Below are 18,964 nucleotides of genomic sequence, written 5' to 3' on the forward strand. Positions count from 1 at the left end.
TGAAGTATATAGCAGCAGCGCACTGCTGCAGGAAAAATGATAGCAGTGAGAAGCCAGACCCAAACTCTCCACAGTGATGTGATGGGGAAGGACAGGAAAGGGATGTCACAAGGATGATCAGGGGTCTCATGAGGAGAGATTGCTGGAGCTGGGCCTTTTTAGTCTAGAGAAGATTGAGAGGGGATCTCATCAGTGCACATAAACATCTCAAAGGCAGGTGCCAGGATGGTGCCAGATTCTTTCCAGTGGTTCCCAGCTACAGGATGAGGAGCAATGGCCATAAACAGAAACACAAGAAGTTTCACCTCAATGTGAGGAAGAGCTTCTTTACACTGAGGGTGGCAGAGCATGGGAATAGGCTGGCCAGGAGGGTCGTGGGGTCTCCCTTTCTGGAGATACTCAAACCCCGCCTGGATGTGTGACCTGCTGTAGGTGGCCCTTGGCAGGGGGCTGGACCGGATGATCTCCAGAGGTTCCTTCCAACCCTAAAGATTCCAAGTGATTCTGTGATGTGGACACACGTTATTAGAAATAAGCTGAAGATAGAAGCTGTCAGCACATGAGGAACTTAAGGACCTTTCACGAAACCAGGCCAGCAAGTCCCATAGTGCTGCACAGCAGTAATGCGTCAGACCTGCAGGGGCCAGGTTTCACCTTTCAGCTTGTAAGAAATTCATGGCTTGCTTCATAAAAATATATTTCTCCGGTTTAAAATCATTTTGTGTATTATATTGCACTAATGGACAGCATCAACTTGATCTTGCTGGGAGAGATGTGGGCTTTTTTCAATCCAGGCTACTCTGCATTTGCCATGCAAGAATAATCATAGAATCCCAGACCGGTTTGGGTTGGAAGGGGCCTCTTAAAGCTCACCCAAACCCCTGACATGGGCAGGGACACTTTCCACCAGAGCAGGTTGCTCAATACATGAGTATTACCAACCACAGCAACAGCCCAAAGCCCTTCCATTCCACGATGGGAATTAGCAGAAACAACCTTTCGACCATAATGCCCCAGCACCTTGGTGTGCACGTGGCTGGCTGAAGTCCACATTGAAGGCAGGACGCTGTGTCACAGCCCCACATCTGAGCCCTGGGGCTTGTGACATGGAAAAACCAGGAGAGTTTTCTGATAGTGCAAAGGGTGCGAAGGAGGTTAGGGCAAAGAGGAGAGGGGAAATTATTACTTATTATTATAAGTACTTATTGAATTTAAAATATTGAGTATAAATTAACAATATTATAGGTAATGAAAATATGGCAATAAACAGAAAATAATAATAAAATTAAATAATAATTAATTAGAAGAATATTAAATACCACTACAGGACAAAATGTTAACAGTAAATAGAAATAATAATAGAAACAAAGACTAATAACACTGGAATATAATTCCAATTATTATTGGAATAATAACTAATAACACTGGAAAAACAGTAAATAATAGAAGGAATGTTAGCAAACGCTGATGACGCAGACCCGCAAGCCCCGGGGTGCCACAGAGCCGAACCCGTCACTCCCACTGGAGCCGGAGTGCTTCCGGGCGGGGGGGAGCTTTGGGACTTCCGCGGTACTTCCGCGGAGCTTCCGTTTCCCCCCGGTGCGTGTCCCCCGCACGTGCGCCGCGATCGACCCTCCGAGCCGGCAGGGGGCAGTATCGTGCGGCAGCGAGCGGAAGCGTCGCCGCGCTCCGCCGCCCGCCGCCGCCGAGCTCCGCCGCCGGGCGAGGGAAGGGCCGCTGCGACGCAGCAGAGCGCGGGGCGGGGGGGGGGGAGGGGGCCGGGCGAGCCGGGGCCGCGCCGCGCCTCTGCCTGAAGCCGCCGGAGCCGCGCCGCCAGCCGCTGCAGCCGGGGCGGTCGGGCCGCCAGGGGCAGGCCCCGCCGGACACGCCGCTGAGGAGGTGCCAGGCCGCGCTCCGCACGCAGGTACCGAGGCGGTGGGGCCGGGGGTCGGGCGAGGGTCCGGCGGGGGGGACGGAGGCCGCCGGGCTCGACGCGCATTGTCCGCCACGGCGTGAGGCCGGGTCAGGAAGCAGCGCCCCCGCGGCTGGTGCGTGCGGGGCGGCCGGTCGGGGCAGGGTCGGGCCGTGTCCTGCGGGCCGCGGGGCAGCGCGGCCTGGCCCGGCTGGTGCCCGCCGCTTGCCGGCCCCCACTCCTGGGTCGGCGGCGGCCGGGTCCTGCCGGTTAGATTGGCCTCGGAGGCGGTGCCGCCTCTCCGGGGCTTGCTGTCGGCCTGAGCAGAGGGCAGGTCCCAGTGGGTACTGAGTGCTGCCCCCGGTGCGGTTGGGGTGGAGGTGTCGGTGTGTAACAGCTGGAGGCGGTGTGAAGGGGAAGGGCATAGGCCAGCGTCTGTGTTTAGTGGTGCGGCAGCGCCTTGTATCCCGGAGTTCCTCAAATGCAGAGCCGGGCAGCTAATTAAGATGCAAAGCTGAGCCGGGTTTACCTCAGCCCGCAGCAGCGGAGCCGGTTTTGGGGCGAGAGGCAGCCGCTGTCGCACGGTCCGGTCTGGGGTGGGCAGCAGGGCGATGAATGCTCTGCCTAGCCGAGGAGGACTGAGCCCTTCGGTCAGGAGAGCACCCAGTTACAACCTCTTCTTTGTTATGTCTTGTGTTACATGAATCGATGAGAGGTGTGGAGCAGGCACTAAGTTACACAGCCCTCTCAATGTCCAGGTCTAAGGCCTCTATGTACAATTGTTACTCATGTTCATCGTCCTCATAGGCCTCTGTGCAGAAATAGCTGGATATGAGGGCTGTGAAGATCCTATTTTTGCAAACTAGACTATGCTCCTTAAGTAAAGAAAGTTTTTTCATTGTTTTTCCTACCAATCTGTGAATAGCACTAACACTGAAATCAGGATGTATCCAATTTTTTTTTTTTTTTTAATCAAAGAAAATGTAATTGTTGGTATGTGATCATGTAGGTGCATAGGATTTATTTAAAGCCTATATGCAGCCTTATGGGAATGGTGTGATTTAATTTGCATGATGAGTCAAAGATTAAATTACATGACCTAGGCTCTTTAGTTTCAGTGAAGAGAGTAACAATGTTTGGAGGAGCAGTTTAAATGTGGATCAGAAATGAAAGTCGGTTAGCATCAACATATGGCCAAGTTTTGTGTGTGTGTTTTTTGTTAGACCTAACCTGTCAGGAACTCTAATTCAAGGGTCTGTGTTTTCCTTTCAACAGCATAGTTCACCATCAGGAAATTTGTCTTCCTTTTTTACCCAGAGAGCTCATGAAATCATATACTGTCAGAGGGAATTTAACATCCTGAGCTTGTGCCTTGGCATCTAAGCTTTTAAATAATAGTTTTTTACTATCTAAAACACTGTGTATTTATAGTTAATACCTGTTAATACCTGTTGATGTGGCACATGCCTTTAACTGCAGAGAAAAGAAAGGCTAAGAGATATTCTGTGAAATTATAAGTGTGACACCTGTTTTGGGATCAGAAATAACTTGATTTTTTTATCAGTTGGCAGCTTGTTGGATGTTTAAGAGTGGCATGGTGCCCTCTGTCCCTGTGTTTTGGTGGGATTCTATCTGTCATGGGCTTGATGTTGTAAGAATATTGTATTTTACAATTAGCTTTATAGTGGTCTTGTGATGCAAGACCCTGAGTCGGCAAGGTAGTATATGCTTGGCTTAAATTTTCTTGTATTTAAACTGTAATCTCAATGGTAGAGTGATACATGTGCTGTAGGGGAATTTACTTGGTCACACTGAAAAAGCACCGTAGTACAGGTGGAGATGGTGTTGGGTGGTGTTGGGAGTAAGCAGAATAGAGGTCTTGTAATGTAAGTTTGTATGTATGGGCTGATATGCTGCTGAGTATTTCTATCTGCTGGCAGAATTGAGTTTATTTCACTTTAATTGCTTTCTCTTTATACTGACACAGAGTTCTGAAACTTTGATTCATTCTGTACACATTTAATGCATGGTTGGGGATGGAAAAGTATAAAACAGAACTTTTTTTTTTTTAAGATATATGTATTTATCCAAATAAAGGAGACTAAATAAAAGTGCCAGTTAAATAATAATTTGTGACAGTATGTCTCTGAGAGATAATTGTGCTTATTGGGTACTATCAAGCACAGACAAATGTGTATTCCCATCGGGGTGGGTTAGTATTAAGAAAAACTCCACCTCTTGGAATTCCGTGTTTGTTTTTATGAAACATTCAGGAGGGAACGGTGTCTATTTTGCATTCTATTGTGGAAGCTAATGCATCTCGTATTAATTAATGGATGGGAGTTGAGTGAGACCTTAGTTTTGTGCTCTCCATGCTGTACTTTCTATTTTTTTATAATATTGGAATTACCAACCAGTGTCCTCCTTTTTGAATCAATTCTGTATTGAGCTTTTGCAGATTTCTTTTAGTGCGATGTTTGCAGCCTTAATTTTTTGTGTAAAATCTTTCTGAAAGCTTTGATAGTTGCTGTAATGTGCTTACAGGCATTAGACACTTGCTAAAAGGATGTTGTCTTTGTACTGCATGTAGTCTTTGTACTGCATGTAGAATGGGGCTCTAGTAGTTGATGCTGGTTTGAAGAAGGAGCCTAAATGACCTTTCAAATTCCCTTTTGGCCCTGCTTTTCTGTACTTCTGACACCTTAAAACATGGTTTAATTACAAGAGCAACTATTAAAGTGTAATTACCTTTGTCTAATTGGAGGCATCTTGCAGCTTTCTATCAAAAATAAGATTTGACTCATCTGCTCCTTCAGAATGAATAGTACCACAACAGCCTGCAGCTATTTATGTGAATAATGTGCAAAGCAGCAATATGGGTTGACTTTCAAATAGTGTATTTTTGATACTGTACAGTTGAAGTCTTGTAAATTTAGCAATTTCTGATAAGGAAAGAATGGGCTGTGCACATTTTTGTCAATTCTTACCTGCAAGGTAAAGCCAGATACCCATCACATTGGACAAAATCCTTTTTAGTCCAATGACCCTAAGTCATAGTGTTCACTGTAACTGTATTTTTGTAGCTGTAGATAAACCTTAAGCAAGATAAAAAATTCCGTTTGCTGCTAGTGCTCAAGATTGTGCTGTTCTAACCAGACAAATGCTATGTCCCTGGTTTCTTGTCTAGTTTAGGGGTTTTATTATTCTGAGTAGTTTGCAACTTCAGCTGTCATTCCCTTCCTTGTGGGCTCTCTCTTTCCCCATGTTCTTGCTTGGTATTGCTATTCTTGCACCACAAGATGTAGAGGTGTGCGCTAGAAAGAAGCTGGATGTCTTCAGTTAGAAGGTGAAACTTTATGCTGAGATCCGTCCTTCTTCTTCTCCCCACCCCCGCCACCCCCCCCCCCCAAGTACAAACACAAAGTTAAATTAGAAGGTGGGGTTGTCTTGAGTTATTTTAACGGACATGAGCTAGGCTTATAAAATGCACGCTTATGGAGTACCTAAGGCTTAAACTGGTGTCATGTGAGTTCAGTCTTAGCCTGAGCAAATCAATGTGCATTCATTATTCCACCTGATGATAAAATGGCACGTTCATTTGTCCCTATTTAAATAGTCTATAAAGGATTGAATCCAGTATTTATCCAGACTGGAAGGAGATGGAATACTGTGTGCTTACAGGAATAACTGTGGTTGTTCCTCAGCAGCCTTCATGGCCTTTTTTTTTTTTTTCAGACAGCATTAATTTAGAAAGTAAATTGCATAGGTTTAAATAAACAGCTGCAATTTGCTTTCCAAATCCCTTGATTTGAGTATTCCAGCTAATACTTCATATACTTAAAAGATGCTATAAAAAGTTGCAGACTGTGGATTTCAGATATACTAAAAGGAAGTAATTTTAAGCCTATCCACAAGGCCATAAAATACTGGGGGGGAATCACTGAATGTTTTTCCAGTGCATCGCTGTTGTTTGTTGTCTTGTTGCCTTTATTTTTTTATTTTTTTTATTTTTTTTTGTATTTCTATTTTCATTATCATTATTAGTATTTAATTATTAAACTTTTTTTATCTCAACCCATGGTTTTACCTTTTTTCCAGTTCTTCTCCTCGTCCCACTGTGAGATCAAGGTACTTAGTTGCCAGCTGGGGTTAAACCACAACAATGTTGTAGGTAATTTTCCTGTTTATTGGTAATCTGCTACTTCTCATACAATACCTAGTTCTTTTCTAAAGATCTGTTAACTCTGTAGTTGCGCCTTCCCCTTCAAATACTTGGAGAATTCATCGCTAAAAAGTTAAATATAGCAAGACAGTTCAAAACCTGAGGAGTTATAATTAGTACAGAACTGTACTATTAGTCTAACGTGTGTTTCTAAGTTCGGAAACATCTTTGGTTGAAGTTATTCAGGAGTTACTACTTGGAGTTATTTTTAAGTGGTCAGTTATATTGTCAAGTGTTTCACAGTGAAAACGGCTGCTTCAGTGAAAAATTGCTGTGTGCTGCCTTTGATCCGTACCCTGTTGTGTAGGGGTTTTTGGATCCATATGTGTTGGTAACAAATTCATTTTTCTTACTAAAATAATGTAACTGAAAGTTCAGCTGCAAACCCTGCAAGATCTGAAATGTGTCACTTAAAAATACTGAAGATAGAACTTGGCTGTAAATTAAATTGAATTAATATGTCAGCTTTTCAGGGAGTTGAATATGCGTGATTGCAGGAGAAGTACTTATGTTCAGTCATTCGTGTGTATGAAATGCCTTAGCTCCTTTCAAGATATCTGTGTTAAAACATGTAATGAAAATATTGAGAAGTGTTTCCAGAAATGTGGAATGCATCATCTTTCTCTGGCTGCTAGAAGTGCCCAGGCACTAAAGAAATGCCTGTCTGAAAAGCTTTCATTGTTTTATTTACTGGGTTTTAAGTAAAGCATGCTAGTGCCTAGAAAGATGAAGAAAGAGTTGAGGAAGGCCACTCCATCTTGCCAGCCAGCTCCTGTCTGGTGCCATTTCGGATTTTGCGAGGCAGAAGTTGACTCCCTGACTTTCTCTGTTGTTTTCCTTTTCACTCCTCTGGACAAGAGCTCACTTGGGAAGGCTTAGCATGGATGGATACCTCTTGTTCTTTCAGGTATTCACTCAGAGCCGTGCCAGCTTCCCAGGTCATCTGATGAGGAGGTTGCTTCAAAATAAACTGGTAGACAGTTATCAATTGCATCTTGGATTGATGTGGTAGATGTGTGTGCTGATAGCACATATTCAGAGCATCCTGTGCAACAGAATCTCTGATCTCTTCCTTAGGGCAGGCATTTTCAAGAGGTTTTGCTACAGTTGTAGAAGTTAGGCAAAAGGTAACTTGTGTCATATTTTACCATTATTGTTACGTGTGAATTTGGTTGTTAGGTGTGAAGTATCCCCTTTACTGCTTTGGCAGATGGTACTCCTTTTAACGTATGTCAAAAGATATATTCCCCCCCCCCCGATGTATTGTAATGCTATAAAATTAACTGGCATATAACATTTGGACTTTCTTGAACATAGTGTGTAGACAAAGAAAAGGCAAAATGAAAGTTTGTTCACAGGGAAGAGTTTAGGAAAGAAAATGTAGGGGTGTTATTCTATCTAAATGAGACCTTAGTCATACAGACATGCACGGAGTGTAACACAGGTGATCCCCGAGAAGTCTCTCCCACACAGTTTATGAATGCATCGTTCTTCTAACCTGTAACACCTGCTGTCCAAGTCCCAAGTTTCTTCTGACCAGAGATTGGTATGATGGAGAAACTTTGCGGGGAGGATTTAAAGAGCTGCCTTGTAGGGGAAAGAGTTGAGGCACAGTTCTTGATACAGGCTTTGTGTATGCTCAGTACTGTTAGAAAAATGTTGACATTGAGAGAGCAAAGTGAATCTCTCAAAAGGTAACATATTCAGAACTTAATTCTGCTTATTATTTGATACACAGTTTAAGTGATAGTTCTTGGGTTGTTTTCAGTAGGACCTTTTGTTTGTCAGTGCAGGAGAGAACACTCACACTGACAAAGGGGCATCCTTTTTTGTGTGCTTTAGTTGTGACGTGGTATTTGGTCTTTTACTTCATTGTATAAAACTCAGTTTACTGAAGCCAGAAGGATTCAGGTCCTGTGGGCTTTTTATTGGTTCACAGATATTAATGAAAGTACTTTCCGCAGCATTCTTTAGCAGTGTGGTTATTCTTCCTCTTTTTTTCTCAGTTAATGATGCTTAAGCACAAAGGATTTTTTCATGTATTTGTGTGTGTGATGTTGTGTGTATTGTGTGGTGATGCACTTCCAGAGCTCTTTTCCAATGACATCCATTTGTGGTGTGAGATTCAATTACCTAAACATAGATACCTAATAGTATTTTAGATGCTCCAGGGCATCTGCCCAAGACAGGTAGGAGGGTTGGGATTTTCTCATGGGGCAGTTGGAGACCAGCTGTGCTGTTCTCCAGCTTTGCCATTTGCAGTGGCATTTATCATTCAGGCACCTGAATTGGTGCTGTGGTATTAGTCTCAGAATCAAGAAGAGGATGTGACCACATGTTAGGCACTTGAGTTGTGTGTTGCCTAATGAGAAAGGAGGAGTTGGAGTAGAATTCTGCTCTCTGGGGCAGTAGACAAGTGAGTCTTGACTGAGGATTTTGCTGTTCTCTGCCTTGTTGAATGCTTTCCTATTTAAAAATCAAATCAGGAAGAGTACTTGTGAAAAACTGGTCTTTTCTGTAGTCTGATATAGTTTGTCAGTGGGATGAATGAAGGCTTCTCTTTGAAGAAAAAAGTATGATTCAGGAAAGCTAAAATTATCAAGACAATTAGAAAACCGTAAATCTTGAAGCATTGGGTGTTGAGCTTGCTGATTGAGCATGAGAAATTCAGCTTCAAATACGATCTGAAAGCAAACTCGGGCTCTAGTGACAGGGGTGAATAGGCTTTTTTGATGGATTTCATGGATGATGACTGAAAACGAAGGAATCTGCTTGAAAATAATCATAAATTCTCTAAACAAGTGCTATTCTGGCTGTAATTATTGAGATTGGTAATCTCCAAGAAAAACAGTATATTGACTCATCAGTATTGACTAACACAGTTCCGGTTTGCATCTATAATTGCCATTGAGCAATATTTAAACTGCTAACTCTGTAATAGGGTGGAGCTGGAGTAAACAGTTTTTCTGTTAGGAATTGCATCCATTCACAGAGCATTTTGGGCAGAGTCCTGGCATAGCTGTGCTGTCAGACTGGTGTTACTCTTAACCCATGTGGTAGGGTGTGGGGATTGACATCCTTAGATCCAAAAGAGCTTCTTTATTTCAGGCTTACGGAATATTTTCCTAAGAAGTCACAAAAACTTCAGGGTGTTTGTGTGTGATGACAAACTTGTGAATGTATTGGAATTTTAAATTCTGTGAAAGAATTGCATATCAGTTTTCTTCTTTCCTTTAACTCGGAAAAACCCAAACAGCCTCCAGCCCCCCCCCCCCCCCAGCTTTCTAATTGGTGATTGTAGTTATTCTTTCCTGCCTGTATATATGTACATTTAAATCTATAGCTAAAGAGAAATGAACTCTGCTAAGTGGGCTTTCCTTCTTGTTTTGGAAAAGTTTATTCATATTTGTGTGTGTGCATCTCATGTATTTACACAGGTTTGGGACATAGCAATATCAAATCTAGGAAGAAATGTCAAACCTGTGTTTCAGAAGTAGCTGTTAATGATCTCTTCAGAGAACAAGGAGAAGGGCTGTTGGCCAGAAATACAGAATCTTTTGTCTCTAAGTGGGTTATTTTTAACTCTCAGAATTACTTGCAAGCATGAAAAGTCTTAATAAGTACAGCAGAAGTTTCTGTAGCTTGCCACTGCTATTTATTATGGTACTTTAACTTCCAGTGTTATGGATTCATGCCTTTGGGATTTATACCAAAACTGAGAAAATCTGGACTTTCATCAAATCCCTAAATTAGGTAACCAAACTAAATTAAAATGATTGTGAATGGAATAATTAGAATCTGTGTTTTAAGAGCTAAAAGAGAAATCTGGATAGTTTTATTATTAAAATCTTCTCTGACTTAGTAGTGTAAAAAAGAAGTATTTTGATGAATACCTTAATTCTGTGAAGTCCCTGATTTCCTTTTGTATTTAGAGGATGGGTATTAGATTGTAAAATTAACACTGTATTTTATTTGTTATTTTCAGAAATTTAAAACATACCATTACACATTATCTTGCAGAATTTATAACCAAGAGTGCAGTTTGACTGCATTCAAACCTTAGGTGATAGTCTTGAAAGCATAACCTTACTTTCTTCTTCTTAAAGGTAGCATTTTTCTAATATGTTGATGACTTTTGTTGTTGAAAATGGAACTTGGATATAGAATTCTTTGTGTCTGTGTGTGCATTATGATTTCTTTTGGCTTGCCTCTGTAATTAGAACAAGTCTGTTAGAACATAGGAAAGATTTTGCATAATGTAGAGTTTATCAAGACTGTGAATTTTGGTAGCTGCAGTTATTTTATTTCTAGAGTATTTGATTGTTTAAGGGCTCTTGATTGAAGCGTCTCGGTGTGGAAAGCAATGACGTTATACTGTTGAAAACTCCTATCAAAGTAATTCTTATAATCCCTTATTTAAATAAAATTAGTGTTAATCTGGTGCACCGATTAACAATTATAATGGTTGGTTTGAGTTGGTTGGTTTGTTTTTTCCCCCACATATCCCTGAGGAATATAAGGCGTTGATAGGTTAGTGGTGTAGCTGAAATGATAATACCCAGTGTCTCCCGCTCTGGGAAGACTCTGGCTTGCAGTCCCACAACCAGCTCTGGAGCAGCAACACAAAAGGGACGTGGAGCTGTTGGAACGAGTCCAGAGGAGGCCACGGAGATGCTGCGAGGGCTGGAGCAGCTCTGCTCTGTAACCAGGCTGAGAGAGCTGGGCTGGTTCAGCCTGGAGAAGAGGAGGCTCCTTAAGGGGAGAACTTAGAGCAGCTCCAGTGCCTAAAGGGGCTGCAAGAAACCTGGGCAGATAGGGACAGGACAAGGGGGAATGGCTTTAACCTGACAGAGGGGAGATTGAGATTAGACATTGGGAAGAAATTCTTCCCTGTGAGGGTGGTGAGGTGCTGGCACAGGGTGGCCAGGGAAGCTGTGGCTCAGCCTGGTCTAGTGGAAGGTGTCCCTGCCTGTTGCAGGGGGTTGGAACTGGATGAGCTTTAAGGTCTCTTCCAACCTAAACTATTTTGTGGTTCTAAGTATCAGCTGAAGTGCCAGCATTTCCACCTGAGCTTGGTGTCTGCCCTTTGGAAGATTTGTTGTGCTTCAGAATGTTTTTTATTTCAGTGGTCACAGCAGTAATATGTGATCATTCCTTTGGTAAACTTGTAGACAGATAACTTCTGGTAGTGATCAAGTTTCTCTTGGCAGCATTACACAGCAACTGCATTAGAGGAGAATTGAGAGACACTTATTTTAGTGTTGTGAAACAATTTGATAGTTCCTTTTTCCAGTCGAGCTGCTCTTAGCAGGTCAGATTAGGGAACTGTCCCTCAGAGTTGCTTCAGTTTTTCCATTGTGTTACTTGGCCTGATACTAGTTGCTTCTTGTTTCAAGCCTTGTTCTTTTAACTTCTTGTCTCTAGACAGATAGCTCTCAGTCATTTTTGGTTTGTGGAGCTCGAGGTGTGTTGGAGCTCGAGGTGTGTTGCAGGATTGATGCTGACTGCCATAGAGAAAGTAACAACAGTGCTGGTTTTACTTACATTTTGAAAGCTTCTGGGCTGGTCTGCCTCAGAAAATCACATCTACAACAGCTACTTCTATCTGCTTTGAAGCAAAATCAGTTGGAAAGTCTTCGTTTTGGAAAAGTACCTTTCTGTTGGGGTGTTCCCCCTACCTGTCTCTTATATGCAAAAGTGCTTTTTGCAACCTCTGGGCAACCTGTCTTAGTTCTAAGAAGAAAGACCTGTAAGGTGTTTCTTGTGGTTTTTAGCTGGAATCAGTTTAAATGTTAAACTTCCAAAGAGTTGTTATTTTCTGTATTTGTTGCTCTGATGGAAGCAGGAAAGTTTGCTTGCCATGATGGTCCATCTGGAAGGATAACTCAAGTGTCCTCAAAAGGGAAGGACTGATGAAATGTGGAGTGTATATGGAGTGATGGTTCACCACAGGCATCTGGTGTATTGTTTCTCTTCTGTTCCCAATTAATGTGCAAGTAATTCTCAGTAACTGGGACTCTCAGGTGGTATCAACTGGGAAAAGGACTTTGGTGTGTGTCACCTAGGACTATCTGGCTTTTCAGAGTGTGTATGCTGATTTACCCTCCTGTTTCATAGATATTTTGACTGATGCCTTGTGAGGAGCCATCAGAAGAACTCTTAGCTTGGCACAGCTAGAGCTTGTACACACTTTGGGGGGCAGTCTAGATCATACCCCCTTCTTGATTCCTATCCTGCAGAGCATTTCATAGCATGGAGTTAAGGGTTAGGTTCAAACTCCTCTCTCTCTGCCTCAAAACATACTGAGGGAGAATGCAACGGCATGGTATTAAAATTCTGGCTGCTGTCTCATCTGTCCTGAAGGTTTGTGCCATGGATAGTTCTCCTAACCCTGGTATGCATCATCTCTGCCCTTAAATCTATCTTTCTGTGTTCTGTGATCTGCCTTGCCCCAAAGGAACACACCTGTCTTGGCCGTTGAGGTGCCATGTGGGTTATGTATCAAAAATCAAAGCCATTACTGACTGTGAAGATGTAGACTAAACATGTGAATCAGCAGGAGAGACAGAGGTTTTGAGTGAACCATGTAAAGGACACTTTTTTACAGCTTCTTTAGGTGATCTTGAAATTATTTATGTGGAATTCCTGTATCACTCTGCCTGGTTCTCCTCTTGGGAGGATGGAGTGAATTATCCTTTAGGGTTTTCTTGTGTTTGCTAGTTTGTCTATTACCATGGCACAATTTGACATGAATTCAGTAATGACTTCTAGTTTGTTTGAAAAAGAAGATAATATTATCAATGTATTTTCTTTTTCCTAGGCCCATGGCAGTTTTTTTCATGCTGAATTAAGGTCCCTTCCAACCCAAACCGTCCAATGATTCCTATGATCCTATGAATTACAGCCAGCTATTTCTCTTTATTTCTTATAAGCACACTGTTATATTGATAGCAATGAGATGTACATCTGAATATCACAGGTGTGTTCTAGCCTATAATGTGTTGATTTTGATTGTTTGCTCTTTCAAGCAATACCTGTGAAACTAGTTCTCCATCTTGAGTATTTAGGGAAAAAGGAGTTTTCCCTGAGTAGCCTCTGATTTTGTCATTAGTGCTGTTTTCCCATCATCCCATTGTCCTTGACACTGCATACTCAAGAAGAATTGAGGGTTTTAATTTTAGGATAAGCTGGATGAAACTTCCATACTAAAGCATACCTCCACACAGCTAGCCTGGGAAAATCAGCTGCTTTATGGTGGTGCTGGTGCTGATTGGCAGCATGAAGGAAAGAGCACTCTTTGTAAAGGTACTTAATGAGTAAAGCCCTAGCACAGTTGCAGTTGTGGTCAGAGGTGGTGGTTTTTTTACCAGTGTAAGCTGTAGCTGTACTTGTAGGATTTACCAGCAGAGCTGTGTCAGTAAACCCTTTGTATTGTCATCAAACGTGTTTTAAGTGCCAGGGACCATGGCAAAAAACAGTTTGACAGGAAGCAAATTCGTCAAATGGATGATGGGCTTTTGTATCAGCTGAGATACTGCTTGTGCGTCAGTTCCTAGTACTAGGTAAGAGATAAGGATAAAAACCAAGAACTGAACAGTTTTTTGCCTTCTCTGAATGAGGATGTAATGAACTAGAAGAAAAGGGTTCACAGTAATGCTGGGGTCATGATTCTGGGTCATTTATTGATTGCCTTCTGCTTTCTCTGTGACTTAGTACGTAACTCCCATAGGTTGTCAGGAACTCCCTTTCACAGAGGAGATTCTTAATCACTGAACAATATGCCAAGTTCTCTTGGTTTTGTGTAGCAAGGATCAGCTGGGATTCATGGGAGTTGATCTCAGAATAATTTACATTTCAATCTTTGTGTCAAGGCAGTGAGATCTCTCAATAGAGGTAGAAATAGCAGAATTGAGGAGTCATCCATGGCCTTGGAGTCACCTCTCAGGAGTCTCACCAGTTGACTTGACATCTCTTTGCAGCACAGCTTGCTGTGCCTTGTTGGTTTGGGTTTCAGCCCTACTTATGTCAAGGTAATGCACAAAAGTAAATCCAGAGACACTAAGCTGTGCCTGGTTGAATATCACCTAAGCTGGTTTGTAAAGGGCTGTTGGGACTGAGGTGAACTCTACAGTAGTCTGACATAAACAGTCTTTAATTGTGAACTGCCACATAGATTATTTTGGAAGGGAAGCCTTCACAAGTAATATATCAAGGCAGAGACTCATGTAGTTTGCTATATTCTGCCGATGGCAGGGGCCAGTAGTAATCCATAAGGGAAGATGGATACTCCCTCGTGTATCTTCTCGGTTCTTAAGTCATTGTTTTTAGGATGTTCAGGATCACAGTTTTACAGCCCATTGCCTTCATGCTTTAATGCCATTGTTCCTTAAGTGATCTTGTTCCTTTATAGGTTATGTTTGTTAAAGATCTGTTGTTCTTCAGATAAATTAGTTTAAGTCCTGTAATGTGTTGAACTTGGATAAACTTAGGTCGAACATCTGAAATTTCTTGCAGCCACAGAATTTGGTCTGCAAAGGAAGTGAAGGAACCATGGGAAAAATACTGTTGATATTCTTAAACATTGTTTTTAACAGTTATACTTTGGCATGGTTCTTACTAAAACTGCATTTGGGTAAATACTTTATCTATTTTGATTTTTTTCCCCCTAGCTTTGTTACTTGTGCTTCTACAGAATGATTTTACTGAGTGTAGTATTTTTGGGGATTGCATCTGAAGCAGTCCCAGGTCCATTCTCATGGTTTACTTGTTCTCAGCTTCTCTTCAAAATAAAATGCACCAAAGAGCCCACATGCATTTCCATTCCCAACTAGTATTGGTACTTATGAGTCTCATCCTCCTTTATAATGTAACTAATTCATGTTTTAGATAATATATCTTTTCCTCTGTCTTTCTGGTTAAGACTAAATGTCAATGTTGTGGTGCTAGTGAGGTTTCCTGTCCTTCGCCTGTGTGGTTTCTGATACTCATACAGCCATCTTTAGTTACTGGAACATGTTAACTGCAGACCCCTTTGCTCTGTGTGAAACTGGGTTAGAGATGAACCTGCAGTTTACCTTCTGCCTCCCCTTTTGCCACTTCTTCCCTCTCAAAATTAACCTGTAAATGTATATTGAAATATGACGAAAAGAGAAATCCTCTGGAAAGGAATAGAAACATTATATGAAGGAGACACTTGCTTTGCATTTGAACTTCCAAGGGTGATTAGAATGGCATGTGAGTAATTGCAGCATTTTTTGTCATGTAACAAATATTCTGGGTTTTGTGATGATGCAGTGAGGGCATCTGAGCCAACAGGGGTTTGACTGTGATGCCAGGCTATGAGAAAATAAGTCAAGCTTCCGCCTGGCCAGAAGTGGGCATATGGACTGACAGCTTCTCTTGGAGTGAGCAGTGAGTTCCTGTTCTGTGCCCAGCCTGTCAGAGGTAGGAGTTCCTTTTTGCAATGAAACTTGTGATGATTATTTTCTAACAGATGTGTTTAGCAAGGAATGGGTGAGGCATTTAGGTGCTAGTCTGTAGACCATATTGTAACGGAGCAGCAAGGTTTGTGGGGAAGCGAATGGGTGGGGTAACTGAAGGGTACTCCAGGGAAAGCAGCTGAGTCATGAGGTTTCCTTGAATATGGAGAAAGAGCTGGGATCTCAAAATCTAAGTATTCGTGGTAACAAGCTTTTGTGCTTCTCCTTGGTGTCAGAAGCCCGTTAAAAGCCACAGCCTTATTTAAAACCAGTTCCTACTTAAGTTTCTGCAAAAGCTATGTGTTAAGCTGCAATGAATATAGCGATGTGCAAGCCAAAGTGTAACAGTTTTAGGAGGCTGTGGTGAACTAGAAAGCCTAATGGTTGTAGCTGCCCTTCTGTTCCCCCAGCACGGTGCAGGTGTCTGCTGGAGAAGTGGGCTCTTGAAGAGGCAGAAGGATCAGTAAAATAATTGAATGGGAAGAGAGAAGCCTGCTTAATGAAAGGAATCGTCTGGCATTTGGTGCTAAAGAAACAAGCAGGGCTGTGAACTGCTGGGGACTTAATTGCTTTGAAATTTCCAGAAAGCAAGAAGCCATCTCACATTATGGACTTAATTTTTACATAGAAATTCCACCCCCCCCCCCCCGCATAGATCTTTTTTTTGTTCACTGAATTGTTCATCTGTGTTACAGCAGATGATTTTTCCTTCCTGATTTTTATTTTTCTCTGAATGAAGTTACCATTCTTAGGGGATTTTTTTTCCATTTTAATCTTTTAAGTGGGTCACAGCACAAATAATTCTGTGATGCAGAGTTGTGAAACTGCTTCTGAATCACATTAAAGCTCCTGTGTGCTGCAGACTTGATAGGGCAAGTTAATAGTGAATTCTAAGGAAGCTGCTAGTGTTCAGTGGTGGGTGGGATGTGCCAGGTATAAGATGAACATACCTGTCTTGAAGGGAAATTTACATATATTGTGTTCTTCACAAAATACCAGAACAGATCCAAACAGATAGTTGCTGTAGCCATTTAGGATGTCAAAAGTTTTACTTCTTACATGTGAGACAGTTGATCCAGTCCTTCTATCCATGTTTTAAAATGTTGTTGAAAAGTGCTGAAAAGATGTGAAGTATTTAGAGGATGGCAAAAAAAGCCTTAGAGCTGGAGTATGCTCTTAGATTTTGCCAGCTGGTAGTGCCAGTTAAGTACCATTTACAACTATAGCCATTCTGTTGATAGTATGCTGATGCAGGTAAAGCCATGGTTATACTAAGTAGTTAATACTTGTAGCCCTGAAAGAGGTTGAGGTATGTGCCATTTCTGCTCTATCAGTCTCATTTCCTCCATGGGAGGAAGCTTTTGCACGTGATGTTGTAGTAACTAACTATGCTATTTAGACAAATATTTTGGGTGACAGGCCATCATGTTTTAATTTGTTTAACATATCCAAAATAAAATAGAGAATTTACTTTGGTATAATGCTGAGGCTCTAGAAAATAGTTTAATCTAGTGTGAAGTCACATATACAGAAAGATGTAATAGAAAACATCATGTGAAAAATGTCAAGGAATGTTTTAATGATGAATGTGAGTACTCACTGTAAATAATACACTGAAGGAAATGGTGGATGCTACCTTTGGTCAACTATACTTCTGCAAATAGTTCAGGGCTGCATCATGAGCAGCGTGAGCAGCAGGTTGAGGGAGAGGATTCTTGCCCTCTACTGAACTCTGTTGAGAACCCCCTGCAGTCCTGTGTCCAGCTCTGGGGCAGCAGAACAAGAGGGACGTGGAGCTGTTGGAGCAAGGGGGCCATGGAGATGCTGTGAGGGCTGGAGCAGCTCTGCTCTGGAGCCAGGCTGAGAGAGCTGGGCTGGTTCAGCCTGAAGAAGAGAAGGCTCCTTAAGGGGAGACCTTAGAGCAGCTCCAGTGCCCAAAAGGGTCACAAGAAACCTGGAAAGGTACTTTTGACAAGGGCAGATAGGGACAGGACAAGGGGGAATGGCTTTAACCTGACAGAATGTACACAGAGATTAGACATTAGGAAGAAATTCTTCCCTGTGAGGGTGCTGAGGCGTTGGCACAGGGTGCCCAGAGAAGCTGTGGCTGCCCCATCCCTGGCAGTGTTCAAGGCCAGGTTGGAAGGGGCTTGAAGCAACCTGCTCTAGTGGAAGGTGTCACTGCCCATGGCAGGGGGTTCGAACTGGGTGAGCCTTAAGGTCCCTTCCAACAAAGAAACAGTTTGTAATGCTATGAAATAGCAAGTGTGAGGCCTTTCAGGAGATCCGTTGCATCCAGGAATTGGCAGTGATGAGCTGATGGTGGTATTTGGGATGCTTTGGAGTGGCACTTGCCTGCTGTCCTGTCACACCAGCTGGGGCACCTGCCCTGGGATTTACAGAAATGGTATTTACAGCTAATTGTACAGAAAAGAAAGCCAGTAACTTAAGTCTGGCTAGCTACTCTGATAACCAGGAGAATTCCATAATCTTGTACAAGCAGGCTGAATAACTAATGTAGTGTCTGCCTCTGGCTTTGAAGTACTTGAATATTCTTCTCCCAAAGAGCATGGTAGCTTGCATAAAAAATGGTTGGATCAAAGGAATGGCTTGTCAGTCTTCCTGTTGGATGGTGGTCATGTCTGAGAGTGAGGCAACACTTCTAAAAATGCATAATATCTTGATCTGTTTCTGTTTTTATCATTCAAGCAGACTTCACAGCAATGAATTCTAGCTGAACTAACAGCTGCTTGTAACAATAAGACCTGATGAGAACTGATTTATGTTATTGTTTTCAATACTGGTCTAATGAGCCTTGTTAATCCACGAGGCATACAACAAAAGAACAGGTTCTGAGGGGAAATCAGTTCTATCAGGAACAAACACATGCTGGAGGCATCATATTTTTAATACAAACATGCCTCTCTCTAGCAGGATGCAGCATGTTTTCAGTAATAGACTGATAAATTGACAGTTAAAAATCTGCAGACAGAGTAGACCCAACTGTTTGTTGTGAATCTAGGTATTTTGTCCTTTGTAGACTCAGTAACTTAACTGTATCTCCTTAAGGCCATCTCCTGTGTGGTATTAGCATTGTTGATTGTAATGGACACATGATTTCAGGATAGAGGTTGGCAGCCTGCTTCTACCTGGAGGAGAAGGTGGTGTGCCGCAGCCCTCTCTTCTTTGTCTCTGGCTTACGGCTGAGAGTGCCTTGTGCTGGTTTGTCTTAAGGACCTTTCAGAAATCTTTTTCTTCCTCATTTTTGCTGGGTTTGTCTCCTGCCGTGTTGGTAAGTTCAGTCAGCACGCAGGGCGTTCAGACAAGTATCGCATCACTCAAAATCACTGA

General features: G+C 42.3%; 1 protein-coding gene across 2 annotated transcripts in view; it reads left to right on the plus strand.

The window, feature by feature from the left end:
* Positions 1-1,772: 1,772 nt before the first annotated feature.
* The window catches only part of CAB39 (calcium binding protein 39), a 40,743-nt gene continuing 23,551 nt past the window's right edge, over positions 1,773-18,964 (plus strand). Inside the window, exon 1 of one of the 2 annotated variants that reach the window (XM_062613247.1) lies at positions 1,773-1,924. The gene's annotated coding sequence lies outside the window, so the exon portion shown is untranslated. The remainder of the gene's footprint in view (positions 1,925-18,964) is intronic. The other variant, XM_062613248.1, reaches the window with a different exon arrangement.

Source organism: Pezoporus occidentalis, unplaced genomic scaffold (genome assembly GCF_034315485.1).
Source record: "Pezoporus occidentalis ecotype Australia unplaced genomic scaffold, CSIRO_AGI_Poc_V1 ctg164, whole genome shotgun sequence".
NCBI lineage: Eukaryota > Metazoa > Chordata > Aves > Psittaciformes > Psittacidae > Pezoporus > Pezoporus occidentalis.